General features: G+C 38.0%; 1 protein-coding gene and 1 pseudogene across 2 annotated transcripts in view; one reads left to right on the forward strand and one right to left on the reverse strand.

Moving 5' to 3' along the window:
- RELN (reelin) overlaps nt 1-27,521 on the reverse strand; it is a 482,353-nt gene that overhangs the window by 294,419 nt on the left and 160,413 nt on the right. The gene's annotated exons all lie outside the window — the stretch shown is intronic.
- LOC123789378 (dnaJ homolog subfamily A member 1 pseudogene) lies at nt 7,116-8,303 on the forward strand (annotated as a pseudogene).

Genomic DNA, 27,521 nt, shown 5'->3' on the forward strand with positions numbered 1-27,521 from the left:
AGCCCTGAAACCATAAAAATCCTAGAAGAGAACACAGACAGTAATGTCTCTGACATCAGCCATAGCAATATTTTTCTAGATATGTCTCCTAAGGCAAGGAAAACAAAAGCAAAAATAAACTACTGGGACATATCAAAATAAAAAGCTTTTGCATAGCAAAGGAAATCATCAAGAAAACAAAAAGACAACCTTGTCTTTTTGAGAAGATACTTGGTAAATGATATATCCAATAAGGGGTTACTATCCAAAACATATAAAGAACTGATACAACTGAATACCAAACAATCTTACTTAAAAACGAGCAGGGGCGCCTGGGTGGCTCAGGCGTTAAGCGTCTGCCTTCGGCTCAGGGCGTGATCCCAGGGTCCTGGGATCGAGCCCTGCATCAGGCTCTCTGCTCTGCTGGGAGCCTGCTTTTTCCTCTCCCACTCCTCCTGCTTGTGTTCCCTCTCTTGCTGGCTGTCTCTCTCTGTCAAGTAAATAAATAAAATCTTTAAAAAAAATAAAAATAAAAAATAAAAATGGGCAGAGGACCTGAATAGATACTTTTCCAAAGAAGACCGATGGTCAACAGACACATGAAATGATGCTCAACATCACTCATCATCAGGGAAATACGAATCAAAATCACAATGAGATTTTACCTCACACCTGTTAGAATGGCTAAAATCAAGAAGACAAGAAACAACAAGTATTGGTGAGGATGTGGAGAAAAAAGAACCCTTGTGCCCTGTTGGTGGGAATGTAAATTGGTGTAGCCACTGTGGAAAACAGTTTGGAGGTTCCTCAAAAAATTAAAAATAGAAATACCATGTCCAATAATTCCACTATTGGGTATTTACTCAGGAAAAATAGAAACACTAACTCAAAAAGATAATATGCACTCTTATGTTTATGGCAGCATTATTTACAATAGCTAAGACATGGAAGCAACCTAGGTGTCCATCAATAGACGAATGGATAAGGAAAATGCGGTATATGTATACAATGGAATATTATACAGCCATAAATATGAGATTATGTCATTTGCAACAGCGTGGATAGACCTAGAGGGTATTATGTTAAGTGAAATAAGTCAGACTAAGAAAGACAAATACCATACAATTCCACTCATAAATGGAATCTAAAAAAAAATGAATAAACAAACAAAAAACAGAATCAGAACTATAAATACAGAGAACAAACTGATGGCTGCCAGTGAGGAATTGGGCAAAATGGGTGAGGGGGAAAGGGAACAGGACTCTGGTTATGGAATGAGTAAGTCACATGAATAAAAAGCAGAACACATGGAATATAGTCAGGGATATTGTAATAGTGATGTAATGGGACAGATGGTATCTCTACTTATGGTGAACATAGCATAATGTATAAACTTGTCAAATCACTAAGCTGTACACCTGAAACTAATGTAACATTGTGTGCCAACTATACTAAAAAAAAAAATCTCAAAATATTTAGGATGAAAATTCACCTCCTTACCCTCAAAAAATAAGACTACAAACTCTAAAATGTTTTATGACTGTGACAAAGCTGATGAAAGCTCTAATAAAGGATAGGATATCTAACCTAGTTAATTAATCATAAAAAATTAGGACAATATTGGTATATTCTTGTAAAACAATCTGCAGAAGTACATACAAGGGTTACTTTGGAGAAAACAAGTTTTTAATTATTTTTTCTGTTACAGAAATAATGTGTGTATTATAGAATTTAAAAATATACAAAAGGATTAGTGTGAAAATAAAATTACTCATATTCATATCCAGGAGAGATAATCATTATTAACATTTTAGTAAACTATATTCTAGCTTTTTAAATTAATTCATGAATATAAAGTTTTTAGAAAATTGTTTGCTTAGGGGTGCCTGGGTGGCTTCATCTGTTAAGCATCTGCTCTGGGCTCAGGTCATGATCTCAGGGTCCTGGGATCAAGTACCACGTCAGGCTCCCAGTTCAGCAGGGAAACTGCTTGTCCCTCTGCCCCTGCTCTTCCCCCTGCTCATGCTCTCTCCCAAATAAATAAATAAAATCTTTAAACAAAAAGAAACTCGCTTGCCTACAAAGCAGGTTTCTATTCCTTTATATTCAATATTTATTATAAATAGTTCCTACATCATTAAATATTTTTAGAACAAGATTGTAAAAAGGTAAATAATGTTCCAGTGTATAACTACAGCATAGTTTCTTTAACTATTATACTGCTGTTGGAATTGTATTTGTTTCTATTTTTTAAATATTTTAAATAATGAAGTATATAAATCTCTGACCATTTCTTTAATTTTTTCCCCAGCTTTACTGAGATATAACTGACACATAACACTGCATAAATTTAAGGTGTACAACATGTTGATTTGAAACATTTATACATTGCAAAATGATTACCATGATAGCATTAGCTAACACCTCCATTCTGTCATATAATTACCATTTCTTTTTTACGGTGAGAACATTTAAGATCTACTCTGTTGGCAACATTCAAGTATACGATACAGTTTTGTTAGCTGTCATTACTATGCTGTACATTAGATCTTCAGAACTTGTTTATTTTATAACTGGAAGTTTGTTTCCTTTGGTCTATATTTCCTCATTTCCTCTACCCGTCGACCCGTGGTAATTACCAGGCCACTGTGTTTCTCTGAGGTAGACATTTTGTGTATATCTTATATTTTAAGATGGATTTCTAGGATGGGATAATGAAATTCAGGGCATAAACACGAAGGCCACAATTCCAAACGGCATATAAAGAAAGGTAGATTTGTCCACCAGTGTCCCAGAGAACACCCATCCCACAATACTCCTGGTGGCACTGAGCATTATTAGTCTACAGTTTTCATTCTAAAAGTGTCATGTTACTTTTAATTTCTATCCCACTGATTATTAGTAGGATAGTTTGCATGTTTGTTGGTTACATTTTTCAGTTTTGGGAATTAACTATACATGTCCTTGCCCATTTTGTTTTGGGTTTTAATGATTTTCCTAACCAATTCACAAGAACTCTTTAAATGTGAAGGCTATTAACTCTATACTATATATTTCTTACCAATATTTTCTATGCAGTTTATAATTAGTCCTTTACTATATTTATGCTTTTTATTAAAAAAATTTAAATTTTCATGTACTCAAATCTTTCAATCAATTCCCTTCTAATTTTTTTCCAATTTTTCATGCTTGGAAGCTCTTGCCCCTTTTAAAATCAATTAATAGATATGTACATGCATTTTCTCCTGGGAATTTTTTCTATTCATCTGGAATTTATTTTGGCATATGGACATTCAGTGGAGATTTAAATTTATTTTTCTCATTTATTAAAAAAATTTCCTTACATGTTTTATTGAATATTTTTTATCAACCTTATTTATTATAGAATCTTTCCTATATCATGTTTTCAATATATATCACAGTTACTTCCTGAATTATCTACACATTTCCATTGATGTGAAAGGCTTCAATAAATTTCTACACTAAAAACTTTCCACAATAAACTCAATTATATGGATAGGGTAGTCCGGGAATTGGGAATAATGTTTGGTGGTTTTTTTTTTTCATGATTTCTGACTTTAATAGAAATAAACAGTGCTTATATTAGCCATAATTAAATTATACTCATGAAGTGAAAATGCATAGTGAAACTTTCAAAATCTGTAGATTATGCTTATTTCTAGTTGTTAAACATCCATTGATTCAGATAATTTCAGGAAATAATTCCTATGGCAGTTTGAGAAGACATACTTATCAGCTGAGCATTTATGTGGGTAAAGTGTAACGAATTTTAGGAAAATATATAATAATTCTGAGCCTTCTTGTCTGAAAATACTGAAACAGGGGTGCCTGGGTGGTGCAGTCCACCAACTCTTGGTTTTGGCTCAGATCATGATCTTGGGATCATGGGATCAAGTCCCGCTTTGGGCTCTGACTTCAGTGTGGAGTCTGCTTAGGATTCCCTGCCCCTCTCCTACCCCCTCCTTTCTAGCTCTCTCTCTCTCAAATAAATAACTATTTTTAAAAAATAATAAATGAATAAATAAATAAATAAAAATACTGAGTCACAGAGAATCTGAAATTAAGATATGAGGTATAATATGGGGGGGGCTAAAAACGGGAAGATGGAGAGAACACCTCTGGTATGAAGGGTTGGACTGTCACCCACTTCCTGTGCATTATACGCATTATCAAGAAATTGAAAACCAACAAGCATGAAGAGAAGATCCTAAAAGCTCCCAGGCAAAGAAAATACAATAACTTTCAAAATAAGAATAAAATTGCATCATTTTCATGTTCTCAATTATAGTACAGAAAGCCTTCAAAATTTTCAGAGAGTATTATTTTTAATCTGGAATTCTATTTCTAGCCGACCTATCATCAAATGTAAGGAATCAAACATTGCACTTCCCAGCTATCCTCTCTCAGGAAGCAACTGAGAAAGTGCCCTAGGAAAAATAACAGTAAATTAAGAAAGAGAAGAAACAATTAAAAGTGAAAAGTTGTTCAAGAAGGAAGAAATCACAGTACACCATTTGGTTCTGCAGTGAATAATATTTATATATTTATATCATTGATATTTATATCATTGAAATATTTATAGCATTGATTGAAACACATGACTGATTTTATTTAAAAATGTGATATATTTATATTAAGAGGATATGGGGATGAAGTTGTGTGTCAGAGGTTAATGGCATAAAAGAAGTATATCTTCTTCTACCACAATATGAAGTCACTTGGTTTAATATATTATTAAAAAATATGGATAATGATGCCAGAAGCAGTGCCTAAAATGATGACAATAGCTTACTCTGGGAGTGTTTCTGGAAGGAGCAGAGAGGGAAGCCTTCTTTTTTATTATGAGCCTTTTCTTATTATATAATATTTATTTTTTAATTTATTTTCAATATTTATTTATTTGAGAGAGAGAAAGCATGAGTGGGGGGGAGGGGCAGAGGCAGAAGGAGAAGCGGACTCCCCGCTGATCAGGGAGCCTGACATGGGGCTCAATCCCAGGACCCTGAGATTATGACCTGAGCCGAAGGCAGATGCTTAATCGACCAAGACACCCAGGAGCATCTTATTATATGATATTTAAAACATTTTTGTCAAAAACAGAATTTAAAAAGAAATGAATATCAAAGGAAGAAGAAGGAAGGACATAATAAAGATTAAGGAAGATAAGAATAAAAAAGAGAACAGAAAAATAATAGAGAAAATCAATGAAGACAAAAGTTGGTTCACTGAAAAGAACAACAAAATTGACAAATCGTTTACTAGACTAAAAGAAAGAAGAAAGAAAGAAAGAAAGAAAGAAAGAAAGAAAGAAAGAAAGAAAGAAAGAAAAAATCAATTTACCAAAATCAGGAATGAAATAGGGGACATCTACTATATTAATTTTGCAGAAATAAGAAGGATTTTAAAGAAATACTATGAATAGTTAATACCCATAAACTAGATAACGAAGATGAAATAGACAAATTTCTAGAAAGATATAAAGTACTAAAACTGATTCAATAAGAAATTGAAAACCTGAATAGACCTATAACAAGCAAACAGATTGAATTAGTAAAAAAACAACTTGCCACAAAGAAAAATCTCAGGTCCAGATGGCTTCAATAGTGAATTCTATAAAATATTTAAAGAAGAATTAACACCAATTCTTCACAAATGCTTCTAAAAAATAGATGAGGCAGGGAACATTTTCCAACGCTTTCTAGGAGGCCAGCATACCAAAGCTAGGCAAATACATCACAGAAACAAAAGCTATACAAATACCACTTAATGAATATAGACTCAAAACCTATCAGCAAAATATTAGCAGATTGGAATCCACCAACATATTAAAAAGATTATTTACCATAACCAAGCAGGATTTAACCCAGAAATGCAAGGTTGGTTCAACATACAAAAATCAATCAATGTAATATACCATGTTAATAGAATACAGGGCGGAAAAAAAAACACACGATTATATCATTAGATGCAGTAAGATCATTTGACAGCTTCTAATATCCTTTCATGATAAAAACAAAGCCCCTCAACAAACTAGGAATATAAGGAACAACTTCAAACTGATAAATGCCATCTACAAAAAACTGACAACTAAAAGCATACTTATTGGAGAAAATGAAAATTTTCCTTCTAATATTATGAACAAAACAAGAATGCTGCTCTTGCCACTTTTATTCAATGTTGGAGGTTCTAGCCAGGGATATCAGTCAAGGAAAAGAAATACAAGGCATCCATATTGAAAAGGAAGAAGTAAAAAACATCTCTATTCGACACGATAATGGCATAATGACATAATCTTGTGTACAGAAAATATTAAAGAATCTACAAGAAAATTATTAGAGCTAATTAACAAATCCAGCAAGGTTACAGAATAAAAGACCAATATACAAAAAAAAGTTGTTTTTCTATACACTATCAATGAATAAGGTGGAAACAAAATTAAGAAAACAATTCCATTCACAATAGCATCAAAAAGAATAAGGTTTTTAGGCATAAAGTTAGCCAAATAAGAGCAAGAATTGTACGTGGCAAAATACAAAACACTGTTGAAGAAACTAAAAGAAGTCTAAATAAATGGAAAGAAATCTCATGTTTATAAATCAAAAAACTTAATATTGTTGAGATGTCAATAATATCAAAATAGATCTACAGATTCAACACAGTACTTATCAAAGTCTTAAGTATTTCCTAGAAATGCACAATCTGATCATAAAATTCAAACAGAAATGAAAGGAGTTAAGGAAGTCAAAATGATCTTGATAAAGAATAACAAAGTTGGAGGATTTGCACTTTTTGATATAAACTTAGAGTAACTATAAATTTACAGTAATCAAGACTGTGATATTGACAGAAGAACAAACAGATCCGTGGAACAGAACTGAGAGTCCAAAAACAGGCTTTCACATATGGTCAATTACTTTTTGACAAAGGAGCCAGGACAATTCAATGAGGAAAGAGGTCTTTTCAACAAATGGTGCTCTGACATGTAAAAGAATGAAGATGGGGGTAATTCCCACAATACTTGGTGAGAAGAGGAGCAATGGCTGCGTGGGCTGTGCCCAGCAGTGTGCTCCTTCCTGCTCTCCGCACTGGCCTTGGCTGCTCACTGGCTGTAGAAAATGGTGAAAGAAACCACTTACTATGACGTTGTGGGGGGTCAAACCCAACGGTCCCCAGGAAGAAGTGGAAAGGCTTACAGGAGACTGGCCTTGAAGTACCACCCTGCTAAGAATCCAAATGAAGGAGAGTTTAAACAGATTTTTCAAGCTTATGAAGTACTCTGTGATACAAAGAAAAGGGAATCATATGACAAAGGAGGAGAACAGGCAATTAAAGAAGGTAGAGCTCGGGGTGGCTTTGGCTCCCTGATGGACATCTCTGGTATGTTTTTTGGAGAAGGAGGAAGGATGCAGAGAGATAGGAGAGGTAAAAAGGTTGTGCATCAGTTCTCAGTAACCTTAGATGACTTATATAATGGTGCAACAAGAAAACTAGCTCTGCAAAAGAATGTGATTCGTGACAAATGTGAAGGCCAAGGTGGTAAGGAAGGAGGGGTAGAATGTTGTACCAATTACCAAGGTACTGGAATGCAAATAAGAATTCATCAGAGAGGATCTGGAACCGTTCAGCAAACTCAGTCTGTGTGAATGGGGTTCCAGAGCCATGGGGAACGAATCAGTCCTAAAGATAGATGTAAAAGCTGCAATGGAAGGAAGATAGTTGGAGAGAAGAAGATTCTAGAAGTTCATACTGACGAAGACAGAAAGATGGCCAGAAGATAACATTCCATAGTGAAGGAGACCAACAACCAGGATTGGCTCCCGGAGATATTATCATTGTTCTACATCAGAAGGACCATGCTGTTTTTACTTGGTGAGGAGGAGACCTTTTCATGTGTATGGACATACAGCTGGTGGAAGCACTGTGTGGCTTGCAAAAGACAACATCTACTCTTGACAACAGAACCATCCTCATCACCTCTCATCCATGTCGGATGGTCAAGCATGGGGATATCAAGTATGTGTTAACGAAGTCATGCCAATTTATTGTAGACCATGTGAAAGAGTTGCCTAATCATCAAATTTAAGGTAAACTGTCCTGGGAATGGCTGTCTCTCTCGTGATAAACTCTTTGCTGGAAAAACTTCTCCCTTACAGGGAGGAAGTAGAAGAGACTGATGAAATGGTCGAGGTAGAGCTGGTGGACTTTGATCCAAATTGGGAAAGATGGCGCTATTACAGTGAAGAAGCATCTGACGATGATGAACATCATCGGGGGTGGGGGGGGTTCAGTGTCAGACCTCTTAATGGGGCCAGTGGATAACACTGCTGGCATTTTATATGCGGCAGTGAATGAGGGAAGGACCATAATCATAGCTCACTACCTGCTATTGTTTTTGATTTAATATTCAACTACAGTAGTGTTCTAAAAGTTAAATGAAGAATAAACTCAAATAGGAAAGCTCTGACTTTGCCCTCTATGTATTATGACTTTAGTGTGAAAAGTAAGATTAATACTTGTAAAAACTACTTTAAAAAAAATCTCCCCTAGCATTTGTTAGGCCATGCCCTGTCACTGATTTCAGCTCTATGTACATGAAACAGCTTAGACTGAAATGCTAGGTGTTACGTATTGACTTCAGTGTATGACCCTTAATTGTTTTGTTTGTTTTTTAAGTAAGCTCTACACCCAGCATGGGGCTTGAACCCATGACCCTGAGTCACACCCTCCACTGACTGAGCCAGCCAGGTGCCCCTACGACTCTTAATTGTTGAGCTATGAAGTTAAAACTTGTATTTAACTGGCAGTAGATGACGAACTTAATTTGTACAGAAGTGCTGGTCTGCAGTTATATTAAGTGGGATTCATTGTGATGCCTCTGCATTCATCTACTGCCTCACCTGTTACTTGGAGATGGCGTGCTATGTAATTTGGCCTGTGGTAACAGTGATAGGATACCTTTCTGAAGAGGTTTAGCATGATATGCTGCTGCTTGAGGGCTTGCACTTATAGAACTGCATTCCCTTCTGCTGTGTTTTTTCTTTTCTTTTTTTTTTTTTTTAAAGACTATTTATTTATTTGACAGGGAGAGAGAGAGAGCACAAGCAGGAGGAGCTCCCCCACTGAGCAAGGAGCCTGATGTGGGGCACAATCCCTGGACCCTGGAATCATGACCTGAGCCAAAGGCAGACGCTTAACTGACTGAGCCACCCAGGTGTCCCTATCTTTTTCTTTTTAATGTGTGTGTGTGTGTGTGTGTGTGTGTGCACGCGCGTGCATCCTGGTTACCTTTTTTTTTTTTTTTTTCTTCTATTTGGACCACGATAAGCTTCAGAGTAGTGACTTTGGAAGCAGGGTAACTTAGAGTGAAGAGACATGGCGAAGTAATTTGTATGTATGAGATGGAAAGGTATTTTTTAGGTATGTTATAGGCTTATTTTAAACCATTTTACTTATGCTCTGAAGTAACTATAATTTAATGTTGGTAGGATAACAAATTATGATGAATAGCTTTAACTGTATGTTTGAAAGTCATGTTCACAAGCTTAAAATCTGGATATCAGAATTAAGAAATTCTTGAAATGTATGAATGTCTCCTTAATATACTAATTACAAAGCATAAAAACAAAAAAGAGTGAAGTTGGACCCCTACTTCACACCAAATACAAAAATTAATTTGACATGGAACACAGACCAAAATGTAATAACTAAAATTATAAAACTCTTAAAAGATAAGAGGTAAATCTTCGTGACCTTGTGTTTGGCAATGCTTTCTTAAATACAACATGAAAAACACAAGCAAAAAAAGAAAACAGGAGTTAAGATGGCGGAGGAGTAGGGGACCCCTTTTTCAGCCGGTCCCCTGAGTCGAGCTGGATAGGTACCAGACCAGCCTATATAACCACGGAATCAGCCTGAGACGCAGGATGATGCATCTGGATCTCTACAAATGAACATCTCCAGCACTGAGTATTGAGGTACCAAGAGGGGAGCTGTAAACTGTGCACGGATATCGGAAGATAAACGGAAGGGGGAGGGAGCCGCCGCGTTTGGGCGCCGGGAAGCGGCAGCCACCTGCACGGGGGAGCGGGCGGACTCACGGAGGGCACCCGCGAGAGAGCGGACTGAGACCGGTGAGCTGTGAACGCGCGCCACCAGGCATCTCCCGGAACACCGGAATCCCGGTGTGCTCACGGGATCCAGACTGAGACCGGGAACTCCCGGAGCGCGCGGGGCGGCTGGCGGCTGGCGGGCCACCTGCACGGGGGAGCGGGCAGACTCGCGGTCGGCACCCGCGAAACAGCAGGCTGAGACCCTGAACCGGGTGCGCGCGCCACCAGGCTTCTCACGAAACTCCGGAATCGAGGTGTGCTCACCGGGCATAGACTGAGACCGGGAGACCCGGGAGCGCGCGGGGCGGCCGGTGGCTGGCGGCATTAGAAACACAAAGGACAGAGACGCGCTGGCCCTGGAAGTGAGGGCAGGGTCGCCGAGTTGGTGCGCACATCCCGGGACGGCCGCAGGGTTGAGCAGCACCAACAGTAACAGAGTTAAAGTGGCCAGAACATCAGTGGAGAACGGGCCGCAATCCCTCTGTTCTGCGACAATGCAGCCTCTGCTGCTCTGACCCTCAGAAGAGGCATAGCCGGCCGCCAGGGAAAGCCGCCAGAGAACAAAAGCCTGGAAATACCGGCTCAGAGAGTGCCCATCCCCATCCCCCCTCGCAGGGGACACGGAGACTCTAACCAAACAGGGTTGCCTGAGTATTGGCGCGGCAGGCCCCTCCCCCAGAACACAGAAGGCAGGCTGAAAAATCAAGAAGCCCACAACCCGGGCGCCTGGGTGGCGCAGTCATTGAGCGCCTGTCTTCCGCTTAGGGCGTGATCCCGGCGTTCCAGAAAGGAGTCCCTCATCGGGCTCCTCCGCTGGGAGCCTGCTTCTTCCTCTCTCACTCCCCTGCTTCTGTTTCGTTCTTGCTGACTGTCTGTCTCCCTCTCTCAGATAAGTAAATAAATAAAATCTTTAAAGAAGAAGCCCACATCTCTAAGATCCCTATAAAACAAGGGGCACGGCCTGGGACCCAGTCAATAATTTTGGGCTCTGGAAAATCCGCAACCTCTCTTCATCAGAATGACAAGAAGGAGAAGCCCCCCCCAGCAAAGAAAAGACAGTGAGTCAGTGGCCTCTGCCACAGAAGTAACAGATATGGATGTAACCAAATTATCAGAAATGGAATTCAGAGTAACAATGGTCAAGATAATGAGTAGACTTGAAAAAAGTATTCAGGAAAATATTACTGAGAATATACAATCCCTAAGGGCGGAAATGAGAGCGAATTTGACAGAAATTAAAAATTCTATGAGCCAAATGCAGGCAAAACTAGAGGCTCTGACGGCCAGGGTCACGGAAGCAGAGGAAAGGGTTAGTGAATTGGAGGATGGGTTAATAGAGGAAAAAATAAAAATAGAAGATGGTCTTAAAAAAATCCACGCCCACGAATGTTGGCTACGGGAGATTACTGACTCAACGAAACGATCCAATGTTAGAATCATCGGCATCCCCGAGGGGGTGGAGAAAAACAGAGGTCTAGAAGAGATATTTGAACAAATTGTAGCTGAAAACTTCCCTAATCTAGCAAGGGAAACAAACATTCGTGTCCAAGAGGCAGAGAGGACCCCTCCCAAGCTCAACCATGACAGACCTACACCACGTCACGTCATAGTACAATTCGCAAATATGAGATCCAAGGAAACAGTATTGAAAGCGGCCAGGGCAAAGAAATTTCTCACGTACCAAGGCAAAGGCATCAGAATTACATCAAACCTGTCTACACAGACCTGGAATGAGAGAAAGGGTTGGGGGAGCATTTTTAAAGCTCTTTCAGAGAAAAACATGCAGCCAAGGATCCTTTATCCAGCAAGGCTGTCATTCAGAATTGATGGAGAAATAAAGACATTTCAGAATCGACAGTCACTAGCCAATTTCGTAACCACGAAACCAGCCCTACAGGAGATATTACGGGGGGTTCTATAAAAGTAAAAAGGCCCCAAGAGTGATACAAAACAGAAAGTCACAGCCAATACAAACAAAGACTTTACTGACAACATGGCAGAATTAAAAGCATATCTCTCAGTACTCAGCCTTAACATTAATGGTTTAAATTCTGGTTTCAAACGCCACAGGGTTGCAGATTGGATAAAAAGAAATGACCCATCCATTTGCTGTCTACAAGAGACTCATTTCGAACCCAAAGATGCATTCAGACTGAGAGTAAGGGGATGGAGTACCATCTTTCACGCAAATGGACCTCAAAAGAAAGCTGGGGTAGCAATTCTCATATCAGATAAATTGGATTTTAAACTACAGACTATAGTTAGAGATGCAGAAGGGCACTATATTATTCTTAAAGGAAGTATTCAACAAGTGGATATGACAATTATAAATATATATGCCCCCAACAGGGGAGCAGCAAGATACACAAGCCAACTCTTAACCAGAATAAAGAGACATATAGATAAAAATACATTAATAGTAGGGGACCTCAACACTCCACTCTCAGAAATAGACAGAACACCCTGGCAAAAACTAAGCAAAGAATCAAAGGCTTTGAATGCCATACTCGACGAGTTGGACCTCTTAGATATATATAGAACACTACACCCCAGAACCAAAGAATACTCATTCTATTCTAATGCCCATGGAACATTTTCAAGAATAGACCATGTTCTGGGACACAAAACAGGTCTCAGCCGATACCAAAAGATTGAAATTATCCCCTGCATATTCTCAGACCATAACGCTCTGAAATTGGAACTCAACCACAAGGAAAAATTTGGAAGAAACTCAAACACTTGGAGACTAAGAACCATCCTGCTCAGGAATGACTCGATAAACCAGGAAATCAAAAATCAAATTAAACAATTTATGGAGACCAATGAGAATGAAAATACAACAGTCCAAAACCTATGGGATACTGCAAAGGCAGTCCTAAGGGGGAAATACATAGCCATCCAAGCCTCACTCAAAAGAATAGAAAAATCTAAAATGCAGTTTTTATATTCTCACCTCAAGAAGCTGGAACAGCAACAAAGGGACAGGCCTAATCCATGCACAAGGAAGCAGTTGACCAAAATTAGAGCTGAAATCAATCAAGCAGAAACCAGAAGTACAGTAGAGCAGATCAACAGGACTAGAAGCTGGTTCTTGGAGAGAATCAATAAAATTGACAGACCACTGGCAAGACTTATCCAAAAGAAAAGAGAAAGGACCCAGATTATTAAAATTATGAATGAAAAAGGAGAGGTCACGACGAACACCATTGAAATTGGAAGGATTATTAGAAATTTTTATCAACAGCTATATGCCAATAAACTAAACAATCTGGAAGAGATGGAATCTTTCCTGGAAACCTATAAACTACCAAGATTGAAAAAGGAAGAAATTGATTTCTTAAACAGGCCAATTAATTATGAAGAAATTGAGTCAGTGATAAACAACCTTCCAAATAACAAAACTCCAGGCCCGGACGGTTTTCCTGGGGAATTCTACCAAACATTCAAAGAAGAAATAATACCTATTCTCCTAAAGCTATTTCAAAAAATAGAAACAGAAGGAAAGCTACCAAACTCATTCTATGAGGCCAATATTACCTTGATCCCCAAACCAGGCAAAGACCCCCTCAAAAAGGAGAATTACAGACCGATTTCCCTAATGAATATGGATGCCAAAATCCTCAACAAGATACTTGCTAATAGAATCCAACAGTTCATTAAAAGGATTATCCATCACGATCAAGTGGGATTCATACCTGGGATGCAAGCGTGGTTCAATATTCGCAAATCAATCAGCGTGATACATCATATCAACAAGAAAAGACTCAAGAACCATATGATCCTCTCAATCGATGCTGAAAAAGCATTTGACAAAATACAGCATCCTTTCCTGATTAAAACCCTTCAGAGTGTAGGAATAGAAGGTACATTTCTCAATCTCATAAAAGCCATCTATGAAAAGCCTACTGCAAATATTATTCTCAATGGGGAAAAGCTGGAAGCCTTTCCCCTAAGATCAGGAACACGACAAGGATGCCCACTCTCGCCACTATTATTCAACATAGTACTAGAAGTCCTTGCAACAGCAATCAGACAACAAAAAGGGATCAAAGGTATTCAAATCGGCAAAGAAGAAGTCAAAATGTCTCTCTTCGCAGACGACATGATACTCTATATGGAAAACCCAAAAGAAGCCACTCCCAAACTATTAGAAGTTATAGAGCAATTCAGTAACGTGGCGGGATACAAAATCAATGCTCAGAAATCAGTTGCATTTCTGTACACGAATAACGAGAACGAAGAAAGAGAAATCAGGGAATCCATCCCATTTACAATAGCACCAAAAACCATACGTTACCTTGGAGTTAACTTAACCAGAGACGTAAAGGACCTATATACTAGAAACTATAAATCACTCTTGAAAAACATTGAGGAAGACATAAAAAGATGGAAAGATATTCCATGCTCATGGATCGGAAGAATTAACATAGTTAAAATGTCCATGCTACCCAGAGCAATCTACACTTTCAATGCTATCCCGATCAAAATACCGAGGACATTTTTCAAAGAACTGGAACAAATAGTCCTTAAATTTGTATGGAAACAGAAAAGACCCCGAATCTCCAAGGAACTGTTGAAAAGGAAAAACAAAGCTGGGGGCATCACAATGCCGGATTTCGAGCTGTACTACAAAGCTGTGATCACAAAGACAGCATGGTACTGGCACAAAAACAGACACATAGACCAATGGAACAGAATAGAGAGCCCAGAAATGGACCCTCAGCTCTTTGGGCAACTAATATTTGATAAAGCAGGAAAAAACATCCGGTGGGAAAAAGACAGTCTCTTCAATAAATGGTGCTGGGAAAATTGGACAGCTACATGCAAAAGAATGAAACTTGACCACTATCTCACACCATACACAAAAATAAACTCCAAATGGATGAAAGACCTCGATGTGAGACAGGAATCCATCAAAATTCTAGAGGAGAACATAGGCAGCAACCTCTACGACATCAGCCAAAGCAACCTTTTTCATGACACATCCCCAAAGGCAAGAGAAACAAAAGATAAAATGAATTTATGGGACTTCATCAAGATTAAAAGCTTCTGCACATCCAAGGAAACAGTCAGAAAAACTAAGAGGCAGCCCACGGAATGGGAGAATATATTTGCAAATGACACTACAGATAAAGGACTGGTATCCAAGATCTACAAAGAACTTCTCAAACTCAATACACGAGAAACAAATAAACAAATCAAAAAATGGGCAGAAGATATGAACAGACACTTTTCCAATGAAGACATACAAATGGCTAACAGACACATGAAAAAATGTTCAAAATCATTAGCCATCAAGGAAATTCAAATCAAAACCACACTGAGATACCACCTTACGCCAGTTAGAATGGCAAAAATAGACAAGGCAAGAAACAACAATTGTTGGAGAGGATGTGGAGAAAGGGGATCCCTCCTACATTGTTGGTGGGAATGCAAGTTGGTACAGCCACTCTGGAAAACCGTGTGGAGGTCCCTTAAAAAGTTAAAAATTGAGCTACCCTATGATCCAGCCATTGCACTACTGGGTGTTTACCCCAAAGATACAGACGTAGTGAAGAGAAGGGCCATATGCACCCCAATGTTCATAGCAGCAATGTCCACAATAGCTAAATCGTGGAAGGAGCCGAGATGCCCTGCAACAGATGACTGGATTAAGAAGTTGTGGTCCATATATACAATGGAATATTACTCAGCAATCAGAAAGAATGAGTTCTCAACATTTGCTACAACATGGACGGCACTGGAGGAGATAATGCTAAGTGAAATAAGTCAAGCAGAGAAAGACAACTATCATATGATTTCTCTCATCTATGGAGCATAAGAACTAGAATGATCAGTAGGGGAAGAAAGGGATAAAGAAAGGGGGGGTAATCAGAAGGGGGAATGAAACATGAGAGACTATGGACTATGAGAAACAAACTGAGGGCTACAGAGGGGAGGGGGGTGGGGGAATGGGATAGACCGGTGATGGGTAGTAAGGAGGGCACATATTGCATGGTGCACTGGGTGTTATACACAACTAATGAATCATCGAGCCTTACATCGAAAACCGGGGATGTACTATATGGTGACTAACATAATATAATAAAAAATCATTATTAATAAAAAAAAAAAAAAAAAGGAGTTCAAGTGAAAAAAAAAAAATAAAGGATATTTGTAAAACTCTAAAAAAAAAAAAAAAAAAAAAAAAAAAAAAGAAAACAAACTAGACTTTAAAATATTAAAATTTTTGTGAAACAAAGGATACTATCAATAAAGTAAAAACCCATAGAATGGGAGAAAATATTTGCAAATCGTGTATCTGATAAGAGACTTGCATCCAGTATGTGTATATGTATACATGTTTGTATGTACATATATACATACATATCTCATATATAAAAATCAAAACAATAAAAGATAAATAACCCAATTTAAAAATGGACAAAGGATTTGAATAAACATTTATCCAAAGAAGACATATGAATAGCAGATAAGCACATGGAAAGATGCTCAACATCATCCCTCATTTGGGAAATACAAATTAAACTCACAGTGAGATATTACTAGACCTATACCAGGAGGCTAAAACAAAAAGACAGAAATAATAAGTGTTTATGAAGATGTGGAGAAACCGAAACCTCAGATATTCCTGGTGAGATGTAAAAGGCTGTAGCCAGTTTGGAAAATCGGGCAATTCCTCAAAATGTTCAACATCGAGTTACTGAATGATCTAACGACTCCATTTCTAAATGTGAACCCAAAAGATTTTAAAACAAAAGTTCACACACACACACAAAATGTATACAAATGGTCCTAAGAGCATTATTCATAATAGGCCAAAGTGGAAACAGCCCCAAACATCCATCAGACGATTGATGCCTAAATTAAAACATGGTACATCCATACATGGGAGTATCATTCAGCCATAAATAGGGATGAAGTACTGTTCACGCTATTCACGTGGACCTTTCAAGGATGAACCTTGAAAACAAGCTAAATTTAAAAAGTCAGCCATAAGAGGCTACATGTTGTATGATTCCATTTATATGACACATCCAGAACAGGCAAATCCATAGAGACAGGAAGTTGACTGGTGGCTGTCAGAGGATGGGGAAATGGGGACTAACTGTTCATGTGTGCAAGGTGTCCCTTGGTGGTGATGAAAATGTTCTGAAATTTTTGAGGATGATTGTACAACCCTGAATTATACTAAAAAACACTTAAATTGTATACTTTAAAGGGGTGAATTCTATGGCATGTGAATTATACCTCAATGAAGCTGCTATTAAAAACAAAATTGAAATATATTCTAGAAGGCTGTAGATAAGCTAATAGTATATAGATATACAATCATTATTAAGGATGGTCAGGAATGTTTGGGGGTTATCTCTGTCTTCTTTCAAATGATGCTATAATGGCCAGAAAGAAGTGCTTTGTTGCTTGAAACATACAGAGAAAGAGCTAATTTAGTATTTCTTTAATGCTGCCATCCTTCAATGCTTCATTAAGAAGAATGTAGTAGGTGGCCCAAGGAAACTATAAAGCCTCAAACTGCAACCAAATTTCAATTAAACCAAAGTTTAATTTCTGCATATTATATGCAACTCTGAGCCCAGGGAGTGAATAATCTTTCTTTTGCAATGTATAAGTAGTGCTTCTCTTACCTGCCTCAGGACACATTTAGATGAAAGAAAACACATTAAATTATTGAGGTAATGATTAATTGAAAGTCCCCTTAAATTATCTAGCATATTTATAGCAACGTCCTTTGGCCCTGTGCAGGCAAAACTACAACTCTTACAAGTATGTTCAAAATCAGTGATGTGTACCTTTCTTTCTTCTTTTTTTTTTTTTTAAGATGAATTACAGTATTGAAGGAAGCAGAATGAATGCTTAGCGTGTTACCTGGATAAAGGCTGACTTTTTCTGTGCCTCCTCATATAGAACTACACTCCTTTCGCTCAGTACAGAACCATATTTGGACTGAATCTCCTTAGTGTTTCAAGTAAATTCCAGTGCTGCCCATGGTGCTAGACAGAGGGTCCAGGTGGGATTTTTGGTGATATCATCAGTTCTGTCACTAGCGAGTCTGATCTTGGGATACTAATACGTGCAAGAAGAACCACTGACTAGCCTGGTAAAACAGTGGCTCCTGTGAAGCATATGTAACTCGCTGCCAAGGCAGTCCCATCTTCAGGGAACTAAAAGGTGATGGGAGGTAAAAATGGAGTGGCCATCATGGGTAGGACAAGTGAACATTTTGCTAGACAGATAATATTTTTATTTTAAGGGTATTTAAAAGGTTGATTCTAAGCCATCTTGACTAGAAATCAATCCACCTAGAAATTGGAAACATAAAAATATACAGCATGCCAGGAGCTAACCCCAATCAATTTCTTCAGAATCTTGGTCCAGGGCTTGGGTACACATGATTCTACTTGTAGCCAGACTTAAAAAACTACTGGTCTGAACAGATATGTAGTTATACGTTCTTCCCTGAGTCTTCACCATCCCTCTTTGTAACATCTACTCCCGTAACAACCACCATCATCAATAAGTTATTTTATTCCTTCTTTCTCCAGCTAAAGACTCTTTAGAAAGAATTAAAATTTATCCCACAGACTCTGGCAAGGGATTGCCCCGCATTTCCCCTTGAATTTTCACTGTCTTGGTAGATGAGAAACATATGTATATTTAACTCACAACAACAACAGTCAGAGTAATTTTTCAGTGAAGTAGGATTCCCGTTAACCTAAAGGGATGCTGGATGAAATGGTACATTTTCAGAGTTGTCTCTGGTACAGTCACTCACAAGCTGGTGTGCAGGCAGCATTTCTCAACCTCAGCACCAGGACATTTGAGCTGGATAATTCTTTACTATAGGTGGATGTCCTGTGCATCAGAATGTTTAGCCGCATCCCTGGTCTCTAACCTCTAGATGCCAGGTATGACAACAAGAAATGTCTCCAGACATTGTCAAATGTCCCCTGGGAGCAGAGGTAAAATTGCCCCTGGTTGAGAATCTCTGGTGTATAGTTTTGTAAGAACTTAGCCCCATATCAAAATTACAATATTTACACTAAACCTTCTGTTTACCACATTGAATATCATTCATTTTGACATTTATATGATGAAAAATATTTCAAATTTGGCTCAGGTCTAGGAGCATAATTACATATAATATCTCCTAATGCCAAGTAGCATTTTCTATTGAAGTCAATTTCTACAGCACAGTCATAACCGGCTTCCTGCATTGCTCCAGGCAAAAGAGAAAAATAAGATCTGACACACACACATTCTGCAGTAGATGTCTGTATAAATGGCCCTTGCTGGCTCAAGCTAACACTCAGTTTTAGGGAAGTTGTTTTGTCTGATTCACATTTTCTCTGAGTTTACTCTTTGACTAACATAGCCCTTAGGGTTGGGGAAGTTGAAGTGTCTTGTATTTTTCTTTAAAAGGCCTTTCCTGGAATTTAACATGATATTGTTAGAGAAAACCCAGTATGGATAAATGGGAGTGAATGAAAATATAAGGTAAAAACATCAAAGTTCAAAAAGAGCATACCAGGGATTCCCTAACAGAACAAAGAAGATTGAGCCAATTAATCAGAAAATTAGGTATTTTAGAGTTGAATTACTTGCTTCATGATTTTTTTTTCTACCCTTTGCTGGGAAGACATGAACAAATCATCTAATTTCAGAAACTTAGCTAAAAGAAAGCCTTTATTGCAAACAAAGGCAGAGACAGTGTAGCTGAAAGTAAAAAGTCATGGAAAATGAATATTTTAAAATTCCTTTGGAATTACAAGGCACAGCCCCCTGACTAATAGTACAGAAATGATGGCCCAGGATTACAATTTTTGCCCCAGTAAATACACACTATTTGCATTACATTTGGGATAAAGTAGCAACAAGGAAGACCATTTTGACACAGCTTGGCACTTATAATGTCATTCTTTGCCTTCCTGTGAATATTCCATTTTTGTACAATGCTAAAGAAATCACATTTTCATTTTTCTGTAGTTCATTATGGCTCATTGCTGTAGCAACTGCCAAACCAGTCAATTTGTATAAATAATAGAACAAGCTTCCATTGTCTCTCATCTGACACAGTGCCAACTAGTCGGTCTACCTTTTCCAAGAGGGAAATCATGTTTTTAAACTCTTTATCTAATTTTAATGTCCCTGGAGTTATACACAGTAAATTCTTTCGGAACCCTGAACTGAGGGTATGTATTCAAGCACTTATTCCCTTAAATTAGGTCATATAAAGACTACTGATTCCCATGTTGCCATTAGATAAAGAACAAAACCCTATATGAGTATTTGAAAGCCCAAGTGAATTTGTTTTCCTTCTGATTTTTTAAAACAGTGGCACTTTAGTGACCTTGGTTTTTCTAAATTACTCATCTCCCAGCACATCAATTAATGTTTGCCTAATTCAGATTTCTGGAATCAATCATGCTTCCCTGAAGAAGTAAAAATGTCTATGTGCTTCCTGTTTGACAACTTTAACTCTCAGATTGGTTTTTGTCTTTCAGCAATAGCAGTGAGTAGAAGAAATACAATCTTACTCTGCATATAATTCATAGCACCCCAAATTTACAAAACAGATCACAGCATCCGAAATTTACAAAACAGAAATATTCAGTGGTTAAATAAGCTGAAGGTCTGTACAAGCAAGTGGGTACACAGCTATAAGGTCATGCTCACATACCTACAGGGTAGGACCTACGTGCCTAAAATTCTTAGAGATTTATTCCTTTGAATAGTAATTCATCTCTCTTAAAGAGCCCTTTTGCTGCTTCAAAAGTGTTATTTGCTGATGATTTTAGATTTACGGAGAAGTTGCCAAGACAGTACAAGAGAGTTTCCATATACCCTTTACTCAACTTCCTCTAATGGTAACTCCTCACATAACCATGGTACATTTGTTAATACTAAAGAATTAACATTCAGATTTTACCAGTTTTTCTGATGATGTCCTCCCCCCACCCCACAAGTATCCAATCCAGGGGACTACATTACATTTAGTAAGATTCCTTTTATAAACACAAAAATTTCCAGGCAGTGTAATTTATTAAATTACCAACCAACCCTATTATGAACTCATTTATTACATCAATCTTCTTCTGGAAGGAAAAGATAAGGGCAGCATAAAAATCCTGGGCATGTGAGGGAATATAAAGGAATTGTGAAGGGAAGGAAATGCTGCCAAGATAGGAGGTAACAAATCAAAGCCAGAAGACATTCAATTTTGCCTGGGGCAGGCCCTGTGCAGCTACGTGTAATTAGCTTCCTCAATTACTACATCTGACAAACTAATTTTCATTTGAGACAAAACAACAAATCATTAATTATGGTAATAAGTCACGGATTAAAATCTTTGTGTGTGGATTCTACATGCTCTGTGATCCGTGCCCTTGGTCAGCCGCCATCTTGCTTCCTCTCTCCAGCACCTCACTCCTGGGAATTCTGTGTGGAGACATCTCCGATGCCCAGCCCTGGACAGCACTACTCACTGACTCTGAACCAACTCTGCTAAGGGATATACCTCCTTGTGATGCCTTTAGTGGCGACAGTCTTGTTCTGATACCTACTTGAAAGCAAAGATGTATTTTTAGAAGAGGCAAAGTATTGTGATAAAGAGCATGGACTTTGTAGTTAAATTTGGGTTCAAATCTTAGCTGTCACTTAATAGTCCTGATCTTAGTCAAATCAAATAACCTCCCCAAGCCTCAGTTTACTCATTTTTAAAACAGGGGCAACAACAAGACCTAGCTATTTTTGATAAGGGGCCTGAATGAGATCATCTCCATGACTACGTGCTTGACGTATTAGTCATCCCTGACACCCATAAGGTCAATCTTATCTTTGTTCTTAAACCAATCTTAGAGTCAGGAAGGACAAAGGACATTGTATCAGTCCTGCCATCCAGGGAAGTTTAGAATTTACCTGCTTCATCTGATGGAGGATCTCAGGGATCAGCCATGATTCTTGAGAACCTGTGTTGTTTTTATAGCTTCTTCACTGCCAGGCCAACCTGGGATCCTTTTCTCACATGAACGTCCCTAAGGCTCTTCTTTTCTCCCTTCCACATTGTTTCAGTGGACTTCAGACTTATACCTAGGCACCTGCTAACAAGACCTCCTGGTTACAAGGCCAAGCACTATTCGAGGCACTCAGGATAAGCATAAAGTAGTGAACAAAAGATGTTTTATGTCCTCAAGAAGTTTACACTATAGTTAGCCACAGCTGGAGTTCTAGATACAAACCACCCTTTCTCTAGGTTGACTGTGTTGGCTGCCCGGATTTGTCACTGGGCTCCAAGTCAGGGAAATTCCAACATCAGTCTTCCTTGGCCTGAACTGTCTCCTGCCTGGGCCAGAGCCTCTAGCCATTCTCTGCTGTAGGCTCAAGTTTGTGAGCATTGGTGTCAGACCTATCACCTCCTCTCTACTTGCTTTTCATAAGTTGGGGACTGCTGCTGACCACCACGCCTAGTAACAGAGTTGCACTTTACAAGAGCAATAAGAACATCCATGAGGTTATAACCTTACTAGTAATAATAAACTAAAACAGTGTCAGAATTACCTACCTTAGGTAACTGATTTAGAGATTCAAATACTTTGGACTTCCAGGTCTTTTGACACTTGAGTAGGAAACTCATGGGGAATCATACAGCTAGTGATAGTCCTAGTTTCAAATCCTGCATTGTCTATCAATAATATGCATTTTTGTATGAATAGATCTGGTTAAAACAGAAGCAATCATATTTAGAACAATGGCAAACTTATATTGTTCCACAAGCTGTGCCTCTGTGGGGAGAGACCAGTGCTTCTGGAGTACATGCAGCTCCATCAGTATTCCTTCATCACCTATTACACTTACAGTCTGAGGCCTGCTTTCAGTTCCTCTGACCACCTAACCATTTCCTACCACAGGACATTTGCATGTGCTGTGCAATTACCTTTAAGGGAATTTTCTTCCACAGACCAACTTAGAGTCAACCCTGAGGTCTCATCTTAAATGCCTTCCTCAGAGAGGCTCTTGGTCAGTTCACTGTTTAGATAGAAGGAAAAGTTGTTTGTTCATGAAATTTAAGTAAGAATACAAAGGTAAGAGCAACAGGAGAGATCAGTAACTTTCACAAATTCAGAAGGAAAAAAGTAAACGAGTTACTATATTCGAAATTTAGCAACAGGTTCTTGAAAAACTTTTTAGAGGGGAAAAAAGAAACAAAAATGATCAAGTACTAAAAATTACCACTTTCAGTAACAAAATCTAATTAAGACACGAGCAAATAAACAGAAATTGATATTTACTTTGCATGATTCTATGCATATGTTTCTGAAAGGTATATGAGGGCATTCAAATATGAACTGTAGAAAGAGAAATTGTTAGTTAAAGGATAACTACTATAGGCGCCTGGCTGGCTCAGTCGGTAGAGTATGTAACTCTTGATCTCAGGGTTGTTGAGTTTGAGCCCCATGTTGGATGTAGAGATTACTTAAAAAAATAAAAAAAATTAAAAAAAAGCTTTTATAAAAAAAAAAAAAAGAATCACTATCATAAAACAAATCCCAACCCTTTAATTGGTCTTTTTTTTTAACTTGAATTTTCACACATTGAATTTAGTCTTAGACCAAGGTTCATGAGAGTTTAAATTAATTTAAATACAGGCATGCTATAAAAGTCACATAAATTCAAGATACCCAAATGTGAAATTTTGAAAAGCATTCTGTTTAGTAGCAAAGGATAATATTAGCACTGTGCATTAAATCCCTAGGAAAATAAACAAGGCTTCTAAGTACCAATATAATTACAAGACTCCTTATGAAATCAGAGTGCTGGTTCCATTTATAGACTCGGATTGACTTCAGGGATAGGTATGCAACAACAACCGAAATATCCAAACAGGGATTTTAAAAGTGTACCTTTCATACAAAGTACAGATATAAGAACTCCTCCAACGCTTGTTTTATTAAAACAAAAACAAAGCCTTGGAAGTAACCGCAGTCACAATAGAAAACTATTTTTAAAATGCTAGCATTTTTTATTTTTTAAAAAGATTTTTTATTTACTTATTTGGGGGGGGGAGAGAAGGAGCAGGGGGGAGGGGCAGAGGGAGAGGGAGCAGCCAACTTCCTGCTGAGCAGACAGCCCGATGTGGTGCTCGATCCCAGGACCCTGACATCATGACCTGAGCCAAAGGCAGACACTTAACTGGCTGAGCCACCCAGGTGCCCCTAGCATTTTTTAAAATGAAGTAAACGAACAGTATTTTTAACTAGGTAATATATAATAATCCCCTAATGCATTATTTTCATATTTCCAATTAATATGTAGGATGAACATTTCCAGGACCTGTTTCCAAGTGCATTTAAATTTGGCCAAAATGGAATCATTTACACAGATACATAAAAAACAAAGTTTTAAATCTCTCTCATGGGTCAAAAATAAGCTCCCTTTTCCCTAAAACCCTTTCTAGCTTTATGATGGCAATGCTAAAATAATCCGTATCTTTGTTCCTTCTCAAGCTCACACTTTATAAACACATTCCCATTTGCTGCCTTTCACCTGCCATCGCATTAAGGCATTTATCTTTTGTTCACACTAATGTACTCACAATGATAATGATTAAAACACTCTAATACTTCTAGTGCTTTCAAACACATCGTCGCTCTTTACTTGTTTAATTAACTGCCTTCACTTAACGCTTCTTCATAGGCTAGGTGTCTTTAATTTACTTAGCATTCTTTCCTTATATAATAAATTCTTCGAGGTTGGGAATCACATGATTAACACAGGATTAGATAATAAGACAGCTGATTGGAGGGAGGATAATGGAAAACTTTTGAGACTAACACCATGACTGCCTAACACTCCAATGGCTGATTCAACAAATACTCTTTGGTACCTTCTAGAAAGTACGAGGCTTTATGTTATGTTCTATGAGGGACAGATGCCCAAACCATGTTATCAAATTGCTTAGAGGTTGCAGTTCGATATCTAGCTTCCAAGGCTAGGAGGAACTTAGAGAAATATAGGATTTTCCAGTCACTTCTGCAAATTATAATGGGTGAAGATCATTATGAGACTTGGTGACAACCTTGGTTCTTACGTTTCCAGAACAACAGAAATTGGCAAGGTTATAGATCTTAGGATGCTGTCATTTTTTTCTTCTGCTCCTCTCCTAGCAACAGATGCAGTTACAGGAAATGCTTTAGAAATTGGGGTTCATTAGCTATTTTAAAAGGTGGAAACTTTTATAAAGGGTAGAAGTTGCACCCAAAAATATCTCAAGGCTATGAAAACCACCAAGAATCTTTGAGTTCTGTGTTTAAGATCTTCAAATGATGTGTAATCGGAAAGGAGACCTCCATCATATAATTAGCTTCACCTTCACTCCCGCTGAGGGAGACAGAATCTATCACACCCATTTATTTCCCCTTCTTGTAGGGGAAAAAAAATTCCTACTGTTGGAATATTTTTAAAGTGTTCATATCCTTATCTTTGAGACTTGTATTTGCTTATTGACAATTTCATAAAAGTTGATTCCGTTTGAAGAGAAAGGTTATTTCAAGGACATATGAGAATTATTCTAAGTTATATCTAATGTAATGAATCATGATTGATAACAAAGCCAAAATATTAATGAGGAGAAATCTCAAATTTCATCTGAAGTTGCTGGACATCTTTTCTATTTCAAACAGGATGACACTAGATAGTAGTCTGAAAAGAAACCCGTAATTTATGCTCTGAATCTCTGACAAATTAGGAGTAATGTCTGTTACGCTATGCAGGTCACAGACTGTCAGGTAAGCATTTCTCACTGTGTGGCAGCGACAATGCATATATTAGCTGTGTAAATGTGAGACCTACACACAATTTCCATGTTAGAATATGTTTAAAGAATATGGTCATAAATAATGCGTAGTAATACCAAGCCTGATTTCTGCAATGTCTGGGCATCCACAAATTATTCATAAGGAATAAGAAGCAAATCTTTTAGACAGATCTAATGAACTAATACATGATATCACTAAGAAATGATGTAGACTATAATAATAGGTTATTTCTTGCTAACAAATGAAACTCCTAAATCTTAAATATTAGTTACAAAAATTAGTCAGGAAACAGCCTGCCCAACTTACTCAGTGCAGGGTGTATTTCATGATGTATGTTCTCCTCGTTCTTTTATTAAACATCACATCCAGCCAAGATATTTTTAATTTGGGGGAGTGATCATGGATGATCAAGATGAGCAACCACTGCTGGTCAAGAGGTCTGGCAGGGACTTGCCTTCCGTGAAAGAATTTAAAAGTGCTACCAAGGTATCTCATACCTACAGTCCTTCAGGTTGAGTAAAATAATACCTCAGTGTCAAGAAACCATTCAAAATCTAAGAAAAAGAAAACTAGACTCTACTCTCAGTTTTGCCACTAATAGTCTAGGTGGATGAACCCGGGCAGGTCATATAACCTGTCTAAGCACCAGATTCTTCATCTGTAAAAGGGACACAATAGCTGGCCCGTCTATCTCAAGGCTGGGTGAGTATCAATTAAGACAACAGATGTGCAAGTGTTTTGTGAGAGGTAGAAGGCTCAATGCACAGAGAGAATTAAAATCTAATCTCAAGAGCCAATGCTTTTTAAACCAACTCTAGATTCCCGAATGCGCGGGGCACATGAGTGCAATTGAGGGGCGTGTATACCTATGAAAGCACACGAAAGTCTGGTGTTGCCAACTCTCAGATTTGTAAAACTATAAAAGTCCCAAATCCTCCTGAATACTCCAGTCAACTTCCATTTATTCAGATTTTAGTCTAAGAGAAGATTTTAGTCTTCTATTAGCCAATGGTCTGATGATGGTTTGATCTTGGGGGGTGTGAAGGTTGTTGACACTTTCCTAGGCCACAGGCTCTTTTAACTTATCAAGAGGTGCTTTCACTGGTCACATACCCACTTTTAAAAAAAAGAATAAGCCAAAATGATTGGTTTATACTTACGGGACATGTGGCATATGGTCACAGGGAGAGCAAGGAGGGTCTAAAAAGGACAATGGAATGCTTTCCCAACAGCCTTTTTTTTTTCCATAATAATATTTTTATTATGTTATTCACCATACAGTACATCCCTGGCTTTTGATGTAAAGTTCGATGATTCATTAGTTGTGTATAACACCCAGTGCACCATGCAATACGTGCCCTCCCAACAGCCTTTCTTATCAGGTATTCCATGGGAGTGAACACTGACCCACTATGGTTTAAAAAACATTATTATTTTTATGCAAGAAAAGAAAATATATGGAAGAGAAAATGTAGATTTTGAGTTGCTAAGTAAGGAGGAACCAAGGTTCTATATCTTCAGGGAGTTTTTGCCCATCTTAAAAAAAAATGTCCTACTTATTAATAAGGAATATATAGTG

Source organism: Ursus americanus, chromosome 3, assembly GCF_024610735.1.
Source record: "Ursus americanus isolate L20-20 chromosome 3, mUrsAme1.1.p, whole genome shotgun sequence".
Classification (NCBI taxonomy): domain Eukaryota; kingdom Metazoa; phylum Chordata; class Mammalia; order Carnivora; family Ursidae; genus Ursus; species Ursus americanus.